The following is a 20,659-nucleotide window of genomic DNA, read 5'->3' as shown; positions in this document are numbered from 1 at the left end:
TAATGGACTTGTTCTAGGTCTCTCACATTCTCACACATCTATAAGCGAATGAACTTGTTACGAACATGAACTTAAATAACTAAGTACACAAACAATGAAAACGGTAAATTCATCTTATAAACCTTGAAATTTATAGAAATATCTGATAAATCAAACAAATGTATATTTTAAGTTTGTAAACATAAAAAATAATACAACACAAATAGGGTAGTAGCGTATGTTCAAAGCACTCATGGAGTGGTGCTTGTCAGGAATCGATAGTTGTATCATTTAGGGTGATGAGCCCTTATGGCAAGAACATAAGTGCAGAAGACTAACCTAATCTCCGACAAATAACCTCTGAGCAACATGTAATTGAGGGAATGAAATACCATGAACAGAAAGTGGAACATCAATTACAGCATATGGGCACAATGTGTCAGCTAATTTATGGCATGCATAGTGAACAGAATCAAGTTATTATGTGACTGTGGGTTGTCACACATTGTCAAAATAATGACTGATTGATAGCACAAATCAAAAATACTTAAAATATGATGAAACAAGTATCAACAAATATCGATACCAATAGCACATAAACAACAGACATGCTGCACTGTTATATTACAGATAAGAGGAAACAAAGACATTTATTAAGTTGCCACTTACTGGAGAAACAGATAATTAAAAAAATAGCATTCATGTTTGTGTAATATGTACACAATCACAAAAGCACAATTGTATGCTATTACTTCATCAGTGTGTAATGAGCCAACAGAATTAAAATCTTAAAGACTAGTATAACATATCAGAACTTGTCGGCTAAGGTGAACAAATACATATCATACACATGTTGATGCAATAAATATGTAGCCTCATATGCAATAAAATAAACATTGTAAACTGCACATAACTTCTCATATGACATATCAAAATCCTTGGTGCCAGACAGTCAAGCAGATGAAGTATTTCTCGATTTCTGAAAATCACTTTACTTATTGTCAAAAGTACAATCATATGGATTATCAAGTGAAATTTGTAACTGGATTGGACTTTTTGATACAGAGACCGCTGGATGTTGTCTTGGATGGAGACTCATCGGTTGGGTGTGAAGGTCTCACAAAAGAAAATAAATCAGGATCCACTGGGGAGCCAAATGATGACACTAGGCTGGATACGGATTGAGACTCACTCTGGCTTCTGAAAGTACTTTGGATGTGCCCCAGGGAAGTGTGTTAGGCCCCATATTGTTCATGCTGTATATTAATGACATTGCAGACAATATTAACAGTACCCGGCTTTTTGCTATAATGCAGTACTGTGAAAAAGAAGATTATATATATATGAGGGAAACATTCCACGTGGGAAAAATATCTAAAAACAAAGATGATTTGACTTACCAAACGAAAGTGCTGGCAGGTCGACAGACACACAAACAAACGCAAACATACACACAAAATTCTAGCTTTCGCAACCAACGGTTGCTTCATCAGGAAAGAGGGAAAGACGAAAGGATGTGGGTTTTAAGGGAGAGGGTAAGGAGTCATTCCAATCCCGGGAGCGGAAAGACTTACCTTAAGGGGAAAAAAGGACAGGTATACACTCGTGCGCGCGCGCGCGCACACACACACACACACACACACACACACACACACACACACACACACACATATATATATATTTTCAAATCAGATTTTAATAAGGTTTCAGTCGTTCAAAGACTGGCAACTTTCCTTAAATGATCAAAAATGTAAAACTGTGCACTTCACAAAACAAAAGAATGTAGCATCCTATGACTATGAAATCAATAAACCACTTCTTGAATCAGCCAACTCATATAAATACCAGGGTGTAACACTTCGTAAGGACAAGAAATGGAATGATCACATATGATCAGTCATGGGTACAACAGGTGGCAGACTTTGGTTTATTGGTAAAACACTGGGGAAGTGCAATCAGTCTACAAACAAGATTGGTTACAAATCACTCATGCAACCAGTTGTGGAATATTGCTTAAGTGTGTGGGACCCGTACCAAAAAGGACTAACAGGGAATATTACAGATAAGGTCAGCATGACTGGTCATGGGGTTTGTTAGATTTGTGGAAGTGTCTCGCAGAGATACGAAAGAAACTTAACAGGCAGACTCTCTAACACAGGTGTAAACTATCTCGAGAAAGTCCACTAACAAAATTTCAAGAACCAACTTTAAATTATGACTCTAGGAATGCACAACAACCCCTTAAACATCATTCACATAGGGGTCATGAGGGTAAGATTACAATAGCACAGAGGCATTCTTTCAATCATCCCTCCTGCACTCCATACATGAATGGAATGGGAAGATACCCTAATTACTGTTACAACGGGATGTACCCACTGCCATGCACTTCACTGTGGTTTGCAGAGTATAGATGTAGATATGGATAGTGTAACATTATTCTTTTTTAAAGACAAGCATTACACTATCCTTAGACACAGATGACTGCTGATGAACTTAGTATTAGAAAGTAGATATAGGCAGTCCGCTCCTGAACTGATTCATTGAGACAGAGCACAAGCTTGGATTAGGGACAGATGCAGAAGGAAAGCGGCCGTGTCCTTGGGTAGGAACCAGCCTGGCATTTGCCTTAAGCGATTTAGGGAAACTGTGGAAAATCTAAATCAGGACAGCTGGACACGGGTTTGAACCGCCGTCCTCCCAAATGAGAGTCCACTGTGCTAACCACTGTGTTACCACACTCGGTCCAATTAAAGAGCTACCTTCTTCTATTGAGTGAACGGCTGGTGACTTGGAAATATGTAGTGATAGCTCTTCAGGTCAGAAATGTGTCTCGAGTGACATCAGTGACTGCAAACAAGATTGAAAGGCAGGCTGCTGCAACAGTATCCCACACAGCATGCTGAAATAGTCAGTAAGGCAAAGACCATGTTGCGGAAAAATACACTATGATGATGCATATGTACAGGTGTGGAAATAAAGACCAGACACATACTCTAACATCTTACTGAAAAAAAACTTACACAACTGAAATGTTGTCCCCTTCAATGCAGTTCCCTCCCCAATCCCTGCATTGCTCCATGCGAATTTTCCATTGTTGGAAGCAGTGCTGCAAGTTTTTTTGTGTTATGCTGTTGAGGAGGCTCATCGCTTTTTCCTTCACTGTATCCAAGGATTCAACCTGGTTCCTTAGAGTGCAGACTTCAGTTTTGGGAAGAGAAAGAAGTCACATGGTGCCAGATCAGGCAAATACAATGGATGTTTCATCATTGGAATGTTGTTTTTCACCAAAAACCTTTTCACGGACACTGCATTATAAGCTGGCACTTTGTCCTGATGAAGAATCCATGAGCAATTCTTCCACATATCTGGTCTGCTTCATTGCACATGTTCACGGAGGGTTTCCAGAACAGTTACATAATTAGCTTGACTGACAGTCTGATCTTCAGGCACCCCATCTACATCTACATCTATACTCCGCGAGCCACCTTGCGGTGTGTGGCGGAGGGTACTTATTGTACCACTATCTGATCCCCCCTTCCCTGTTCCATTCACGAATTGTGCGTGGGAAGAACGACTGCTTGTAAGTCTCCGTATTTGCTCTAATTTCTCGGATCTTTTCGTTGTGATCATTACGCGAGATATATGTGGGCGGTAGTAATATGTTGCCCATCTCTTCCCGGAATGTGCTCTCTCGTAATTTCGATAATAAACCTCTCCGTATTGAGTAACGCCTTTCTTGAAGTGTCCGCCACTGGAGCTTGTTCAGCATCTCCGTAACGCTCTCGTGCTGACTAAATGTCCCCATGACGAATCGCGCTGCTTTTCACTGGATCATGTCTATCTCTTCTATTAATCCAACCTGGTAAGGTCCCACACTGATGAGCAATACTCAAGAATCGGACGAACAAGCGTTTTGTAAGCTACTTCTTTCGTCGATGAGTCACATTTTCTTAGAATTCTTCCTATGAATCTCAACCTGGCGCCTTCTTTTCCCACTATTTGTTTTATGTGATCATTCCACTTCAGATCGCTCCGGATAGTAACTCCTAAGTATTTTACGGTCGTTACCGCTTCCAATGATTTACCACCTATGGCATAATCGTACTGGAATGGATTTCTGCCCCTATGTATGCGCATTATATTACATTTATCTACGTTTAGGGAAAGCTGCCAGCTGTCGCACCATGCATTAATCCTCTGCAGGTCCTCCTGGAGTACGTACGAGTCTTCTGATGTTGCTACTTTCTTGTAGACAACCGTGTCATCTGCAAATAGCCTCACGGAGCTACCGATGTTGTCAACTAAGTCATTTATGTATATTGTAAACAATAAAGGTCCTATCACGCTTCCCTGCGGTACTCCCGAAATTACCTCTACATCTGCAGATTTTGAACCGTTAAGAATGACATGTTGTGTTCTTTCTTCTAGGAAATCCTGAATCCAATCACAAACCTGGTCCGATATTCCGTAAGCTCGTATTTTTTTCACTAGACGTAAGTGCGGAACCGTATCAAATGCCTTCCTGAAGTCCAGGAATACGGCATCAATCTGCTCGCCAGTGTCTACGGCACTGTGAATTTCTTGGGCAAATAGGGCGAGCTGAGTTTCACATGATCTCTGTTTGCGGAATCCATGTTGGTTATGATGAAGGAGATTTGTATTATCTAAGAACGTCATAATACGAGAACACAATGTAGTTAACCCCTCAGATATCAAGGAACACTATTATCATTGTTCTGAATTCTGATTTGCTCATGTGCTCTCTGGATCGTACTGGAATATCCATGTTCCATCACACATAGTTACTTTGCTGAGGTTTAAGTATCATTTTCAAGAGTGTCAACACAGTAGTCCATTCGATTGTGCTTTTGCTCGTTTGTGAGGATTCTATTGGCACTACTTTAGCACAAACTTTTGTCATACCCATATCATTGTGCAAAATCTGTCTGTTTCCTTATTGACGCAGGCAAGTTCTGAAATTGCTTGAATGCTCAGGCGGTGGTCTTCTCAAACAATTCTGCTGACTCACCACATTCTCAGAGCAGGGATGGTCTGATTTAGGATTGTCTTCCCTTCTGTCCTCTAAGCTCTTAATCCACTCAAAAACTTGTGTATGAGATAAGACACTAATCATCAAACTTGTTTCCACACATTGTAAGTTTCTGTTGCAGATTTTCCAATTTTTTGTGATGAATTATATGTTAACACATTGTTCCACTTTAGAACAAAGCATAATTCTGATGGAGCTCAGATACACAACCCGTTTCTAAGAAGGCTCACAGCCAGATTAACAACCACAGCGGTGTGAAATTTTGTGTGTGTGTCAGGGAGAGTCCCAAGGTTATTCCTCCACTCTTCTCTTTGTCATAGATGAGGCCAGAAACATGCACACAACAACCAGTCCAGTTTCTTTATTGCCACACCTCACATGTGGTCCTACATCTTACTACAAACCCCCCCCCCCCCTCACGTACCACTAACAGAGGGTCATGAGGGTAAGATGAGAATAATTACAGCAAGCACAGAGGCATGCAAATAATCATTCCTCACACACTCCATACGAGTGGAATCGGAAGAAACCCTAATTACTGGTACAATGGAATGTACCCTCTGCCATGCACTTCACCGTGGTTTGCAGAGTATAGATGTGGGAGTGACCATGCACTCAGTGCTCTTGGCTCATTCACTGATTCAGTTTGCAGTTCAACTTGATACTGTCTTGACTTGAGTGCTCTCCAGTCTAATTCGGCTCCCCATGAGCTTTGTTCATTATTATAACAACAATATGTATATTACATTATGAATTTTACATACATATTACTGCATGTATAGAGTATAGCACACACTATGAGTAGATACATTATCATGTTAGGTATTTAAAAAATGCACTTCCATAATAGGTATTTTAATGTTTTCACATAACATTTTTCAATGCTGCAGGACATAAGTCAGCCACACAGATTTTGCATAGAAGAATTAAGTGGTATACGTATCATTTTAGCAAATTAAACAAAAAATAGGAAAATCGTGTTATTGCCAACTTCCTGTTCTTCTGGCTGCTTATCAAACCTGAAGTGACATCCGATGTCTAAGCATCAAACACTACATCTGGAAACGTGTGGGTCACGAAGTTGATCAAGACTACAATCAACTGACAAGTCTTGTGCACCCATTCATGAAACTGTTTCTCGTGAATCACTCTCACTAAGGTCTGCTTCCAATTTCTTCTTCCTGGAGTTCGGAGTGAGTCTCAATCTGTATCCAGCCTATTGTTGCCACTTGGTTCCAACTAGATCCTGATTTATTTTCTTTTGTGAGACCCTCACCCCCAACCGATTTTTGTTCGCAACAATCCACAAGCAAATCTGTTCATGTTATCTATTAATGTTATAAAGTTGTTAAACAAAATTATGATGGATACACAAAGTTTAAAAAGTTCGTAAATATGGTTTGCTCAAATTATAATTTACAAGTTTAGAAATAATATCACACTCTAATGTCCAGTTATTTGATAAGATAGAAAATGAAATGACCTCTGCAACCGCACTTATGAGTGGACAACTATAAATAATATTGGATTCTGTGCACTCACTGAAGGCACATTATATATCTGAGAAGACTCAAAAGTTAAGTTGCAGGCAGGCACAATTGAAAGACACTTACACAAAGTCAAAATGGAAAACTACTGATAAGGTCAAAAGAGCAGTTTTATTTTTCAAAAACAGTATTGGCCTTCAACGAACTTTTTGAAATGCAAGGAAGTTAAAAGAAATACTAATCATCAACCAATACCACCGTAACAAGCGGGAAATCTTCCATTTGGGCAGAGTTTGGTGATACCATCAATCAGCTTGACGAAAGCCACGAGCTGTGATCTCCAGCAATTGTCAACCATATAATTTTGAAAATTCCTGGCTGAGTAAAACTGTGTGCCTGGCCACAACTCATATGTTGAACATTTGCTTTCACAGGAAGTGTTCTACAAACTAAACTATACGAGTACGGCTCATGACCTGTCATACAGCTTTGTTCCTACCAGAACCTCATCTCCAACCTTAAGTCCAGCATACAATAAAAAAATCTACCAGGAAATTTAGAATCAGTGCACACTGCTGCTGAGTGCAAATTCACACCGGAGACAATACACTATGTGATCAAAAGTATCCGAACACCTCCAAAAACATACATTTTTCACATTACGTGCATTGTGCTGCCACTTCCTGCAGGTACTCCATATCAGCAACCTCAGTAGTCATTAGACATTGTGAGAGAGCAGAATGGGGTGCTCCGCGGAAATCACGAACTTCGAACATGGTCAGGTGATTGGGTGTCACTTGTGCCATGTGTCTGTATGCAAGATTTCCACACTTCTAAACATCCCTAGGTCAACTGTTTCCGATGTGATAGTGAAGTGGAAACGTTAAGGAACACGTACAGCACAAAAGTGTACAGGCCGACCTCGTCTGTTGACTGACAGACTACAGACAGATGAAGAGACATCTATCCAGACAATCACACAGTAATTCCAAACTGCATCAAGATCCACTGCAAAGTACTATGACACTTAGGCGAGAGGTGAAAAAACTTGGATTTCATGGTTGAGCAGCTGCTCATAAGCCACACAGCATGCCAGTAAATGTCAAACGACACGTCACTTGGTGGAAGAAGTGTAACATTGGACCATTTAACAGCAGAAAAACGTAGTTTGGAGTGACAAATCATGGTACACAATGTGGCGATCCGATGGCAGGGTGTGGGTATGGCGAATGCCTGGTGAACGTCATCTGCCATCGTGTGTAGTGTCAACAGCCAAATTCGGAGGTGATAGTGTTATGGTGTGGTCGTGTTTTTCATGGAGGGGGCTTGCACCCTGTGTTGTTTTGTGTGGCATTATCACAGCACAGGCCTACATTGATGTTTTAAGCACCTTCTTGCTTCCCATGGTTGGAGTGCAATTCGGGGATGGCAATTGTATCTTTCAACATGATCGAGCACCTCTAATAATGCATGGCCTGTGATGGAGTGGTTACATGACAACAACTTCCCCGTAATGGACTGGCCTGCACAGAGCCCTGATCTGAATCCTATATAACACCTTTGGGATGTTTTTGAACAGTGACTTCATGTCAGGCCTCACCAACCGACATTGATACCTCTCCTCAGTGCAGCACTCCGTGAAGAATGGGCTGTCATTCCCCAAGAAACCTTCCAGTACCAGATTGAATGTATGTCTATGAGAGTGGAAACTGTCATCAAGGTTAAGTGTGGGCCAACACCATACTGAATTCCAGCATTAATGATGGAGAGTGCCACGAACTTTTAAGTCATTTTCAGCCAGGTGTCCGGATACTTTTGATCACGTAGTGTATATTATCACATTTATTATGAACAATTGTAGATAATTTCCGGCATCAGAAAATTTAATTTCAATTACATTCTGGTTTTTATTATATATTTTGTTTTCAAAAAACATGAAATGTGAGAAAATAAGGTGTTTATTTTATTTTCCAACTTGATAGAAATATTCAGAATTTTGTAATTCTTGAAGTTTTCCAAGTGAACCAAGTACTCCATCATCTTTTGGGTGACCATCAGTGAGATTACTAATTCTTGTTCCAGTATTTCAGCTGATAACCTTACAGCCCAAAGTGAATTGCTTGCAAGATTTTTTAAACAACTTCAGACAATACTGTGAAGTAAACAGGCTTACCACACACTACTATGTGAAATTATTTAAAAATCTTGCAAGTGACTCAACTTGCAGATGTTTATAAGGTTGTCAGCTGAAAAATTGGCCCAAGTATTGTTAACATCCCAAATGCACAACCGAAATACACTGGTATAGGCATGCATATTCAAACACAGAGATATGTAAACAGGCAGAACTTGGCATCGCAGTCGGCAATGCCTATATAGAAGAACAAGTGTCTGGAGCAGTTGTTAGATCGGTTACTGCTGCTACAATGGCAGGTTATCAAGATTTAAGTGAGTCTGAATGTGAAGTTGTAGTCGGTGCATGAGTGATGGGACACGGCATCTACGAAGTTTCAAAGTGCGGATGAGTGCACCATGAATATCAGGAGTCCAGTAAAATGTCAAATCTCCAACATCTCTGCAGTCGGAAAAAGATCCTGCAAGTATGGGACCAACGACAACTGGAGAGAATCATTCAACGTGATTGAAGTGCAACCCTTCTGCAGATTGTTGCAGATTTCAATGCTGGGCCATCGACAAGTGTCAGCGTGCAAACCATTCAACAAAACATCTATATGGGCTTTCAGAGCCAGAGGCCCACTCATATACCCTTGATGGCTGCCTCACCTGGGCCCGTCAACACCAACATTGGACTGTTGATGACTGGAAACATGTTGCCTGGTCGGACGAGTCTCATTTCAAATTGTATCAAGTGGATGGACTTGTAAGGGTATGGAGGCAAGCTCATGAATCCATGGACCCTGGGATTGTTCTAGCTGGTGGAGACATGTAATTGTGTGGGGTGTGTGCAGTTGGAGTGATATGGAACCCCTGATGTGTCTAGATACAACTAACAGATGACATGTACATAAGCATCCTGTCTGATCACCTGCACCCATTCATGCCCATTGTGCATTCCGACGGATTTTGGCAATACCAGCAGGACAATGCAACATCCCATCACATCCAGAATTGCTACAGAGTGGCTCCAGGAACACTCTTCTGAGTTTAAACACTTCCACTGGCCACCAAACTACCAGACATGAACATTATTGACCACAACTGGGATGCCTTGCAACATGCTGTTCAGAAGAGATCTCCACCTCTGCTTACAGGTTTATGGGCAGCCCTGCCGGATTCATGATATCAATTCCCTCCAGCGATACTTCAGACATTAGTCAAGTCCATCCCACATAGTGTTGCGGCACATCTAAGTGATCGCGGGGCGCCCTACACAGTATGAGGCAGGTGTAGCTTTTTTTTTTTTTTTTTTTTTTTTGGCTCTTCAATGTATGGTAGAATATTCACAATTTTGTTGTGATACAGCTAATTCTGAAGACAAAATTTAGGACTTTCGGAAAACTCAGGCTACAGGAGCAGAAACTTAAAATTATTGATCCCATTTCTTTGTTCTTTGAAAATAGGTTAGAGTAAGATAAAAATACACAGATGTTAACCTCAAATTAAAAAGCAAGATACCTTCCTTTCTTTTATTTTGGTAAGTGATTAGCGAGTGGCGGGTCATAAAAAGGAGCTAGCTCACCCCAGTGAGTGAGCGGTTCCAATTTGATCCCTGACAAGAACAGTTTTGCCTATTTCTGGTGACTTTTATAAACTGAATGTAGAAATTATAAAAGAAAATGAACATTGTAAGCTGAAAAAACAATAGAGTAATCTTATGCTTTCAATACAATGTCTTTATCTACAGGCAGCTGTTGGTATATGTTTTCATTGATGTAGTTAGTGAGACTTACGAATATAATTAATGTCAACATATGTAATCAAGTATTATGCAGTAGTAGTGTCCAATATATACAGCTGCACGTTATAGACTAAGTAACCAATCAACTACCTTCCACACCAAATACAATTAGACTAAGAGACTTCACTATTTGTTTTTATTTAAACTTCGTGGTATGTAGGCATTCTTTTGTACAAAACCTCTGGTTTCTAAGGTATGTTTGTTCACTGAGGACGTTATTAGGTCAGCTATTAACATAACTATACACCAAATTCCCTCAATCTTCACAGTTTTACCTTTATTGACTTTGAGAATCATTTGTAGATTATTGATCTTTGAATCTATTATTGAGCCTGTTACTTATTTTTCCCACGATAAAATTTGTTTCAACTTCCATGATGGACTATACTGTATGTATGCTTGATTGCATGAAGGGTCAAGCCTTTCTTGGGTGGGTTGTTGGAGGACCTTGTCAAAGTGATGTCAGTCTGAAAACTTCGGAACAGACACTAACTCCCTCCCACTCCAGCTATAGTAAAGGTGCACGGCATATTTTGATTTTATTTTACTAATTCTTGAATGAGCTTAGTTTCCTCTTTGGCTTAATATATTTCAGTATTTTTTCTGCCCTATAATTCATTGATTACAGCCACTTCATTTTTTATTACAATGTGTGTTTATTAATTCTTTGACAATCGGATAATAAAAAAAACACGTTACAGTTTCTAGTGATCATGTACTTGTGTATCCCATGATAGTTTTATTTGATATGAATTATTTCAAGAGTTTCAGCCATTTTCAATATCCTCCAAAATTATGTGCCCAGTCATACACAAGTACAGAAAATATATACTCAATTACTTCTTTACCTCCACTGCCAAATTAATCTATTACATACTGTATCTTCCAAAGGCACATAAACAAAAATTAAAATTTTGCTAGCTTTTGGCTGAATCCTTTTAAAAGTTAAGAGTACAACCAAAAACACACATGCACCCCTACAACTATACTGTGCAAACTGAATACATTGTACTGTAACTGTAGTTCTGCAGCATTACCAGGATGTGGTGTTATGTCATGGGAAGAAATGAGGCCAGGAGCAGAAAGGAGGGTTGGAAAAGGAGATCTGAAGGCTGGGAGAGAGGCAGCTGGTGCACTGGATAAGAATGTGACACAGGCACCAGTGGGGAGTTCTTGCCGCACACAATAATGATGGGGAGGGAGTAGATTGAGAGGAGGCGGCACAATAAAGGAAGGGGACACTTTGGCGAGGAGAGGACTGGTGCAAGATGAGCGATGTCAGAGTCCTGGGGCAGGGTGAAGGTTGGGTTGGGTTGAGGCAGAAGGTGAGGTTTGGGCAGTGGTCCTCATCAGCCAGTATCTTTCTGGACTACAACAAATTAAGAGCATCAATTATTTATCATCGTGTCCAGAAATGAGGACCATCCAGTAGCAGCACATGCTGCTGAGCAGAACAGGCTTATTTCAAAGGCTGCTTCACATTGCCTACTGCCTGGATCCTTTCCCAACACTGGATTCTCCGGACTATGCAGATGAGGGTTGTCATTACAATATATCCTTCATTTGCATAATCCTCCTGGGCTCAAAATCCACTGCCACCAGCCGACCTCAATGTTGACCCAGAACCCTAATCCCACTCACACTGCCCTCTTGCCTGCAGTCTCCCCTTCCTCTTTTCTGTCACCCCATCTCAAACTACTACTCCACATCACAGTCATCATGTGCCACATAAACTCACCCACTGGTGCCTTTGTTGTATTCCCATTCCATGCAGTGAGAGAGAGAGAGAGAGAGAGAGAGAGAGAGAGAGAGAGAGAGAGAGATCTTTACTCCTGAATTATTTTTATCCAACCAGAACTTTCCACTGCTGTATGAATATATTGTTAAATACATCTGGAATATTACAATGACCACACTCCTTAATCCCCACTGTTAGAGGTGGTCACTTTAATAACAACAATTTTTAGTGAAGTGCAAACAACCTATTAAGTCACACTTGTCTGAATTGAAAACTGTAGGCATTATTGAGATTTTTGTGTTTCAAAGTAAATATTGTAGATCAAGCAGCATTAATAATTGAGTTTATATTGATTATAGCACTGTGGACAGATGAATTTTAAAAATATTAGTCATAGTAAATAATATGAAAGATACACTTTGGTCAGATTCACTAGCAGTTGATCACTGACAAATAAAACATTAGGATGTGTTAAAGACTCAAACTGGGTTGCTAAACATATCTCAATAATGGTTGGTTGTTTGGGGTTTAATGGACTAAACAGCAAGGTCATCAGTCCCTTGTTTCAAATGTGGTCCATTCCGCTAATATGACATCTCAGGAAAGTCGGAACAATAAAATGGAAAAGGCTAAAAACGTAAAAGGGCAGTCATGTTGTCAATGGTAAAAACAAAATGAGGGAAGTCAGCAAGAGAACGAACCCAACGCTATGCTGAAGCAGCATAGGCAAGACCACCTGTGACTTAAAAGGTGCAACCGCTAGAATGTAGAAGTACGTATGGGAAAAGAAGACTAAAAAAAAGGGGTAAAAACAGAGTAAAAGGGGAAGAAAAGAGGATCTCGGTCAGGGAGGTGAGTCGGGAATCTCCAAACACGGCTTACAGTGGGAGACACCCAAACACTCACCGCCCTGCCCCAACACCAGAGAGAGATTAAAAACCTTAAAACTGAGAATAAAAACAACTTTCCCGGAGGAAACCGAGAACCAGAGAGACCATCCGGGAATCGTCAACCAACATCAAAGGTAAAGTGTGGGGGAGTCTGTACTTAGCACGCAGAGCCAAAAGAAGGGGGCAGTCAACCAAAATGTGGGCTACTGACTGGAAGGCTCCACAACCACAAAGTGGGGGTGGCTCATCACGCAAAAGAAAACCATGGGTCAGCCTGGTATGGCCAATGCGGAGACGACACAGTGTGGTCGAGTCCTTTCGGGAGAGGCGAAAGGAAGAACGCCACAGGCCTGGTGTCACCTTAATCGCACGAAGTTTATTAGACAGGGGAGTAGCCTCCCAAGAATTGGCCCATGACTGTGTGAAGTGGGATTTGATGTGAAGCCGTAAATCCACTGCAGGAGGGGTTACAGAAAACGGGGGGTAAGTGACTGCTACCCCAGCCAAACGATCAGCGAGCTCATTACCCGGGATACCCACATGGCCAGGGACCCAAAGGAAGTCAGTGGAACAAGCAGCACGGTGAATATCAGCAAGATGGTCATGGATGGCAGAGACCTAGGGACGGCGCGAAAAACACCGGTCAATAGCAAGAAGGCCACTCATCAAGTCCATACATAACAAAACGCGGTTGTGTTGGGACTGTTTAATAAAGGTAAGGGCCTGGGGCCTGGGAAATTGCCATCAATTCCGCAGTAAACACCCCACATGTAGGTGGCAGCAGATGATTTTCCGTTCCAGCAGAGGACGTGAAAGCATACCCCATATGATCAGCAGATTTAGAGCCATCAGTGTAAAAAACAACAGCATCCCGAAACTCCCATAAAATTTGGCAGAAAAAGGAACGGAATCTTTCAGACCTCGGCAGAGATCCATCCAAATTCGAGGCCAAGGAACTAACCAAGGGGGGTGGAAGGGAGGGAGCGAGGAAGACAGGACAAAGAAGGAAGCTGAAAATCATGGCAAAGAGACGTGAGGCGGAGCCCAACCGGTAAACCCGCCCGAGGGCGGGAGTCTGGTGGGCGACGTCCATGGTCTGGGAACAGGATAGAATATGAAGGATGAGTGGGAGAGGAACGGATAGCGAGTGCATAAGACACCAGAAGCTGGGACCGCCGAACAGAAAGGGGGGGAGGGGGGGGGGGATCCCAGCTTCAACCAGGAGACTATCAACAGGGCTAGTAGGGAAGGCACCGGTGGCCAAACGGATACCACGATGGTGGACTGGATCCAGCACGTGCAGTGTGGAAGGAGCAGCTGAACCATAAACTTGACAACGATAGTCCAAGCGAGACAGAACTAGAGCACGATAAAGACAGAGAAGGAGGGAACGGCCTGCACCCCAAGAGGAGTGGGCAAGGAAGCGAAGGACATTGAGTTTACGGAGACATCCTACCTTCAGAAGTCTGATATGGGGCAGCCAAGTGAGCTTGTTGTCGAAAAGAAGACCCAGGAAACGAAACTGTGAGACCACAGGCAATCGTTGTGCATCGAGATAGAGCTCTGGATCAGGGTGGATCGTAGTACGGCGACAGAAGTGGACCACTCGCGATTTTGAAGGAGAGAATTGAAACCCGTGTGAGAGGGTCCATGCAGAGGCATGCCGTATAGCTCCCTGGAGCTGCCGTTCTGCAGATGCCATCAAAGAGGAACTAACCCAAATGCAGAAATCATCCACATACAGGGCAGGGGTGACCAAAGGACCGACAGAGGCCACAAGTCCATCAATAACAATGAGGAAAAGAAGGACACTCAAGACAGAACCCTGTGGGATGCCCGTCTCCTGGGTCTGTGGAGAACTAAAAACAGTACCAACTCGAACTCTGAATGACCGATGGAACAGGAACTGGCGGATAAAAATCGGGAGTGGGCCCCGAAGACCCCACTGATGAAGGGTAAGTTAAGATTTGATGGCGCCAAGCCGTGTCATAGGCCTTGCGAAGGTCAAAAAACACTGCAACCAAATGGCGGCGCTGGGAAAAAGCCTGCCAAACTGCGGATTCCAAGAGAAAGTAAATGATCGATTGGAGACCGTCCCTCTCGAAAGCCACACTGGTAAGGGGACAATAGATCACGAGATTCGAGGACCCAATTGAGCCGACGGGCTACCATCCGTTCAAGTAACTTACAAACAACATTGGTCAAACTAATTGGCCGATAGCTGTCAACAGACAGGGGGTTCTTACCAGGCTTAAGGACAGGAACCACAATGCTATCCATCCACTGAGAAGGGAAGTCACTCTGGAGCCAGATACGGTTAAACACCCGAAGAAGATGTTGCCGTTGTGGAGCACTGAGATGTTGAAGCAGTTGGTTATGAATGGAATCTGGGCCAGGGGCCGTATCATGAGAAGAAGATAGAGCAGAAAGAAATTCCCATGAAGTAAAAGGTTTGTTGTAAGATTCTGACTCACAAGGGGTAAAACATAAGGTGGAAGCTTCAGCCCTCTGTTTCTGGTGAAGGAAAGCAGCTGGATAGGAGGCTGATGCTGATGCCACTGCAAAATGGGTCGCAAGATGTTCTGCAAGAACTAATGGGTCCATACAAAGGCCATCTGGGAGGTGAAGGCCTGGCAGGGTGGACTGCCAATGGCAACCTTGGAGAGAGCCAAGTGTAGCCCATACCCGTGACAGAGGGACAGTAGAACCAAGGGAAGAAACAAATTGTTCCCAACATATCCACTTGCTCTGTGTGATTAAATAACGGGCTTTAGCGCGGAGGCGTTTAAAGGTAGTAAGGCTGGCTACGGATGGGTACCTCTTAAAGTGTTGCAAAGCTCGACAGCGATCACGGATGGCAATGGCAATGGCCGTACTCCACCATGGGACTTGCCGGCGACGAAATGGTCCAGATGAGTGCGGGACAGCAAGGCTAGCAGTGCGAACAATCACGTCAGACACGTCACGTAGGACGTCATCAATACAAGCCGACAAAGAGGGAGAAAACACAACCTATGCAGTGTATAGAGGCCAATCGGCGCGTTGGAAAGACCAACGAGGTAACCTGTCCATCGGGGAGCGGGAAGGGAGCGAGATAATCAACGGGAAATGGTCACTATCACAAAGGTCGTTGTGTGGCGACCAGTGTAATGAAGGGAGGAGAGAGGGAGAAGAAAGAGAGAGATCAATGGCAGAAAAGGTACCATGACCGGCACTGAAATGAGTAGGGGAGCCATCATTAAGAAGGCATAAGTCATCGTCTGCAATAAACTGGTCTATGAGAAGACCTCGTCTAGATGGAAAGACACTGCCCCACAAGGGATGATGAGCATTAAAATCCCCAAGGAGGAGGAAGGGAGGAGGAAGTTGCTGAAGAAGGGCAGTTAAGGCAGCAGGTGTAAGAGTCCTCTCAGGAGGGAGATAAAGATTGCAAACCGTGACCTCTGAGTCTAGGTGGACCCTAACAGCAACCACTTCCACGTGCTAGCAATATCTGTACGGACCAACGTACAAACGCCACCAGAAGCCCGCAGGGGTCCGACCCGATTTCGGCAGAAAACACGGAACCCATGGAGGGTCTGTTAGTGAGCATCAGTAAAATGAGATTCCTGGAGAACCACACAAGCTGCAGAGTAAGACGAAAGAAGGGATTTCAATTCCAGAAGGTGACGATAGTATCCATTACAATTCCATTGGAGAACCACAGAACGATGATGTAAATGGGGGCTGAACACGCTAAAGCCAGTCATACCACCGGGTCCCCACCCGTCACCGACAAGGAGTGGGCGGCATCCATGAACAACAGGTCAGAATCCGGTTGTGAATTCGGGGATGGGACCTCCGGTGACACCAGAGGCTCTTTGTCCCGGGACTTATGTTTCTTCTTCTTTTCAGGCTGAGGTCGAGGAGGGCTGTGTGGCATAAAGGAGCCAGCTGCAGCAAGATCAGGAACAGAAAGAGACTGGGCGACCTGGGGGCCGACAGACTGCGGCTCTCGCAGTCGTCGCGTGGCAGCAGACCTTTGGCCTGGAAGGTGCTGGGAAGGGGCATCCCGGGAGAGGCGCCCTTGACCGGCAGACGCCGAAGGAGTGGGACACTTCTCCAGCTGGGGAGGGGGAGCGCAGTGCCCAGAGGAGAAGGTGTGGGAGCCTCAGGGGAGGGGGGGAGGAGAGGGGTCCGGGATGGGGGTAAGGAAGGGGGAGGAAGGGGTGAAGACGTGTATACTTCTTACAGGCCTCTGTGTAGGTTAAACGATTGAGGGACTTATACTCCTGTATCTTCTTTTCCTTCTTATATACTGGGCAATCTGACAATTTACACACACAGGAGGGGGAACACAGGGACTCCTCTCATGGAGTGGACATCCACAGTCACCACAGAGAGGGGCCTGTGAACAGTGGGAAGACGTGTCCAAAACGCAAGCACTTAAAACACCTCATAGGAGGTGGGATGTACGGATTCACATCACATCGATAAACCATAATCTTAACTTTCTCAGGGAGGGTATCTGCTTCAAAGGCCAGGATAAAGGCACCAGTATCAATGCGATTGTCTTTAGGACCCTTCTGAACACGCCGAACAAAGTGAACACCCCGCCGTCCAAGATTGTCCCGAAGTTCCTCATCAGTTTGAAGGATGAGGTCCCTGTGAAAAATCACACCTTGAACCATATTTAGAAACTGGTGGGGGGGGGGGGGGGGTAATGGACACAGGAATTTTGCCAAGATGGGTACAGGCACGAAGGGTCGCAGATTGGGCAGCTGAAGCAGTTTTGATCTGCAACGAACCCGACCGCATCTTGCTCAGGGAGTCCACTTCGCCAAACTTGTCTTCAATGTGTTCCACAAAGAATAAAGGTTTGTTATTGGTGAAAGTATCTCCATCAGTCCTGGTGCAAACTAGATAACGGGGGAAAGGTTTCGCCCTAGCCGACGGGCCTGACCCTCTTCCCAGGGGGTACCCATGGAAGGGAAGGCCGAAGGGGCAAGAGAAGCAGCACTTGAAGAATCAGTTCCATGCAGAGAGACGGCCGCAGAAGAATGGCCAGAGTTCTAGACCCGTATGCGTTTCATTTGCATAGCGTCCGACCTGATACCACCCACTCCGATCAGGGGCTCTCCTCACGGGCGCCACCCAGCCGCAGCAAGGGCCGTCTGGCATGGCGGCCATTGCCGGGAGTCCGATGCTCCAGGATGACGAGCAACCACTCCAAGGCATGCATGAGGTCACAGCTCAGGTATCAGAAGTGTGATCCCTGCGTGTTCAGGGGGCTCAACCAAAAGGGTACATAGCGACCCCACCACATGGGCTGGCTATCGTGCTGGCTATGCACCCTAGCATCAGACAATGGCGTGAAAGAAAAGGTGGAATGTACTAGGAGGGCGCACGTCGGAGACACTAGGTAAGGTGCTCTTCCCCAAATGGCTCACACTACGGAGGAGAAATGTTGTAATGGAGGTCAAACCCCAGAGGGGGACCAGGGAATGCCAAAAGGAGGAGATGATTATGCAACAAAGCCGAATTGTAAAACAAACAGAACCAGGAGGATAGAGGGGGCCAACACAAGCAAGGACACCAAGAGAGGGAGAGGAGAGGGCGAGGGGAAAGGAGCAAGGAGGGGAAGGGGAAGGAAATGCAGCCCTCGAGAGAAAGAAGGCTGCAATAGCTCGGGGCCCCATGCTCGCCACGCACATATCCACAAAAGAGTTGTGGACCCCCTGGGGGGTATCTCAATAATGCCTTAAGTAGAACATGAGGGATATTCTTCACACTAAAAATGTCTTCTGGATGGTTATGAGCAACACACAACTGGATCATCAGATAAAAAGTCAAGTTTCAGTCATCTTTTTAAGTAGCTAATAAGCTGTTCTATACCCTCTAGAGATAATATATTCCTCCAAGGCAATACCTCAATGAACAGTTTGCAAAGATTATCTGACAGTTTTTATACAATGGAGTGAAGACCTGATACATAACTTCAAAATTTTCTATGAGTCCGGTTTAGATTGTTTTCCAGAGTATTTAACACAACAATGAAATTCCATTTTTGTCCAAATGAAAATATATTTGTACTCTGGACATTTTCATTTGAACTCTGGACACCTAACAGTAAACACTTTTTAAGTTGCTCTTTCTCATCTCAAATTCCATGTGATTAATAATGCTTTTCTTAGATGCCAAGTAATAAACTTTGATCCTGGTCTTTATACTTATGCAGTGATGAAACCATTTACACATTTAAGATTTTTATACAGAATTAGGCAATTTTACTATGAGGTTTCCTCTTATAAATATCACTGGATATAACTGTTGCATCAAATAAGGCTTAACCTTCGAACCTGCGCGTTTTCACACGAAAATGTGAAGATTTTCTAACAACTGGTATTTATACACAGTAGCCAGCAGACTTAATCTTATTACGTACAGTGCAATCTGCACAGAGGAACTTCAACATGCTATGCCAAAATAATCATGACAGGTCATGGGGTAGACATGTCTGACGTACCTTCCCACTAATAGCAACATTTTTCCCAAGGCATCTATTTCAAGTTAGTAATCTTAGGAATAATACATAGTAGTAATTCCCCTTAAAATGTCTTTGCACACAGTCTCTTCCAAATTTCAAGAGCAACTGAGCAGTTACTTTTGCAAATGTTTAATATAATTATTTGATAAGTTTGGAAAACATTAGGTAAACCCTTTTAGAGAACAAAAGGCACTTTTCCCCATGGCTAAGATAAAATTTACATTTTAGATCATCACTTACAAAAGATGTTTTATAAAACCTTTAATTGTGTACTATGGTACTTTTGTGAAAGGTATATGTACACATATCAAAAAAAGTTTTACATCACCCTTGTTCCCAGAAATCCTGAAGATAGACGTTGACTGTCGATATTGTATCACAGACACAGTTCCTTTGACTGTTCAGAGATGTCACTAAACCCGCCCAAAGATGTAAACAACCATGCATGAGCAGCACCTATTAGACAGAGGGGGTCTGACAACCCATCAGTTCCACTCATTCCACCAAGGAGGTGGTACACAGCTCGTGTTGTCTGTAGTTCAACCATGCCAAGATGGTCAATACCGTGGTTCAATCGCATCCGCATTGTTACTTTTTGCCAGGAAGGGCTCACAACAAGGGAAGAGTCCAGGTGTCTCTGAGTGAACCAAAGCAATGTTGTTCGGACATGGAGGAGATACAGAGAGACAGGAGTGGGTGACAGCTACCTACGAATTATGGTTCTGAGGAACCCTGACAGCAACGCCACCATGTTGAATAATTCTTCTTGTGCATCCGCAGGACGTCATGTTATGACTCAAACTGTGCGCAATAAGCTGCATGATGCTAAACTTCACTCCCGACGTCCATGGTGAGGTCCATCTTTGCAACCACAACACCATGCAGGGGGCACAGATGCCAAATGGACCACTCAGGATTGGCACCAAATTCTCTTCACTGATGGGTGTTGCGTATCCTTAAACCAGACAATCGTCCGAGACCTGTCTGGAGGCAACCCGGTCAGGCTGAATGCCTTAGACACGCCGTCCACCTAGTGCAGCAAGGTGGAGGTTCCCATCTGTTTTGGG

General features: G+C 43.6%; 1 protein-coding gene across 1 annotated transcript in view; it reads right to left on the bottom strand.

The window, feature by feature from the left end:
- Window positions 1-20,659, bottom strand: part of LOC124609321 (dnaJ homolog subfamily B member 12) — a 144,706-nt gene that overhangs the window by 77,755 nt on the left and 46,292 nt on the right. The gene's annotated exons all lie outside the window — the stretch shown is intronic.

The sequence above is a fragment of the Schistocerca americana genome, chromosome 1 (assembly GCF_021461395.2).
Source record: "Schistocerca americana isolate TAMUIC-IGC-003095 chromosome 1, iqSchAmer2.1, whole genome shotgun sequence".
NCBI lineage: Eukaryota > Metazoa > Arthropoda > Insecta > Orthoptera > Acrididae > Schistocerca > Schistocerca americana.
This window is presented reverse-complemented; position numbering and strand designations above follow the sequence as displayed.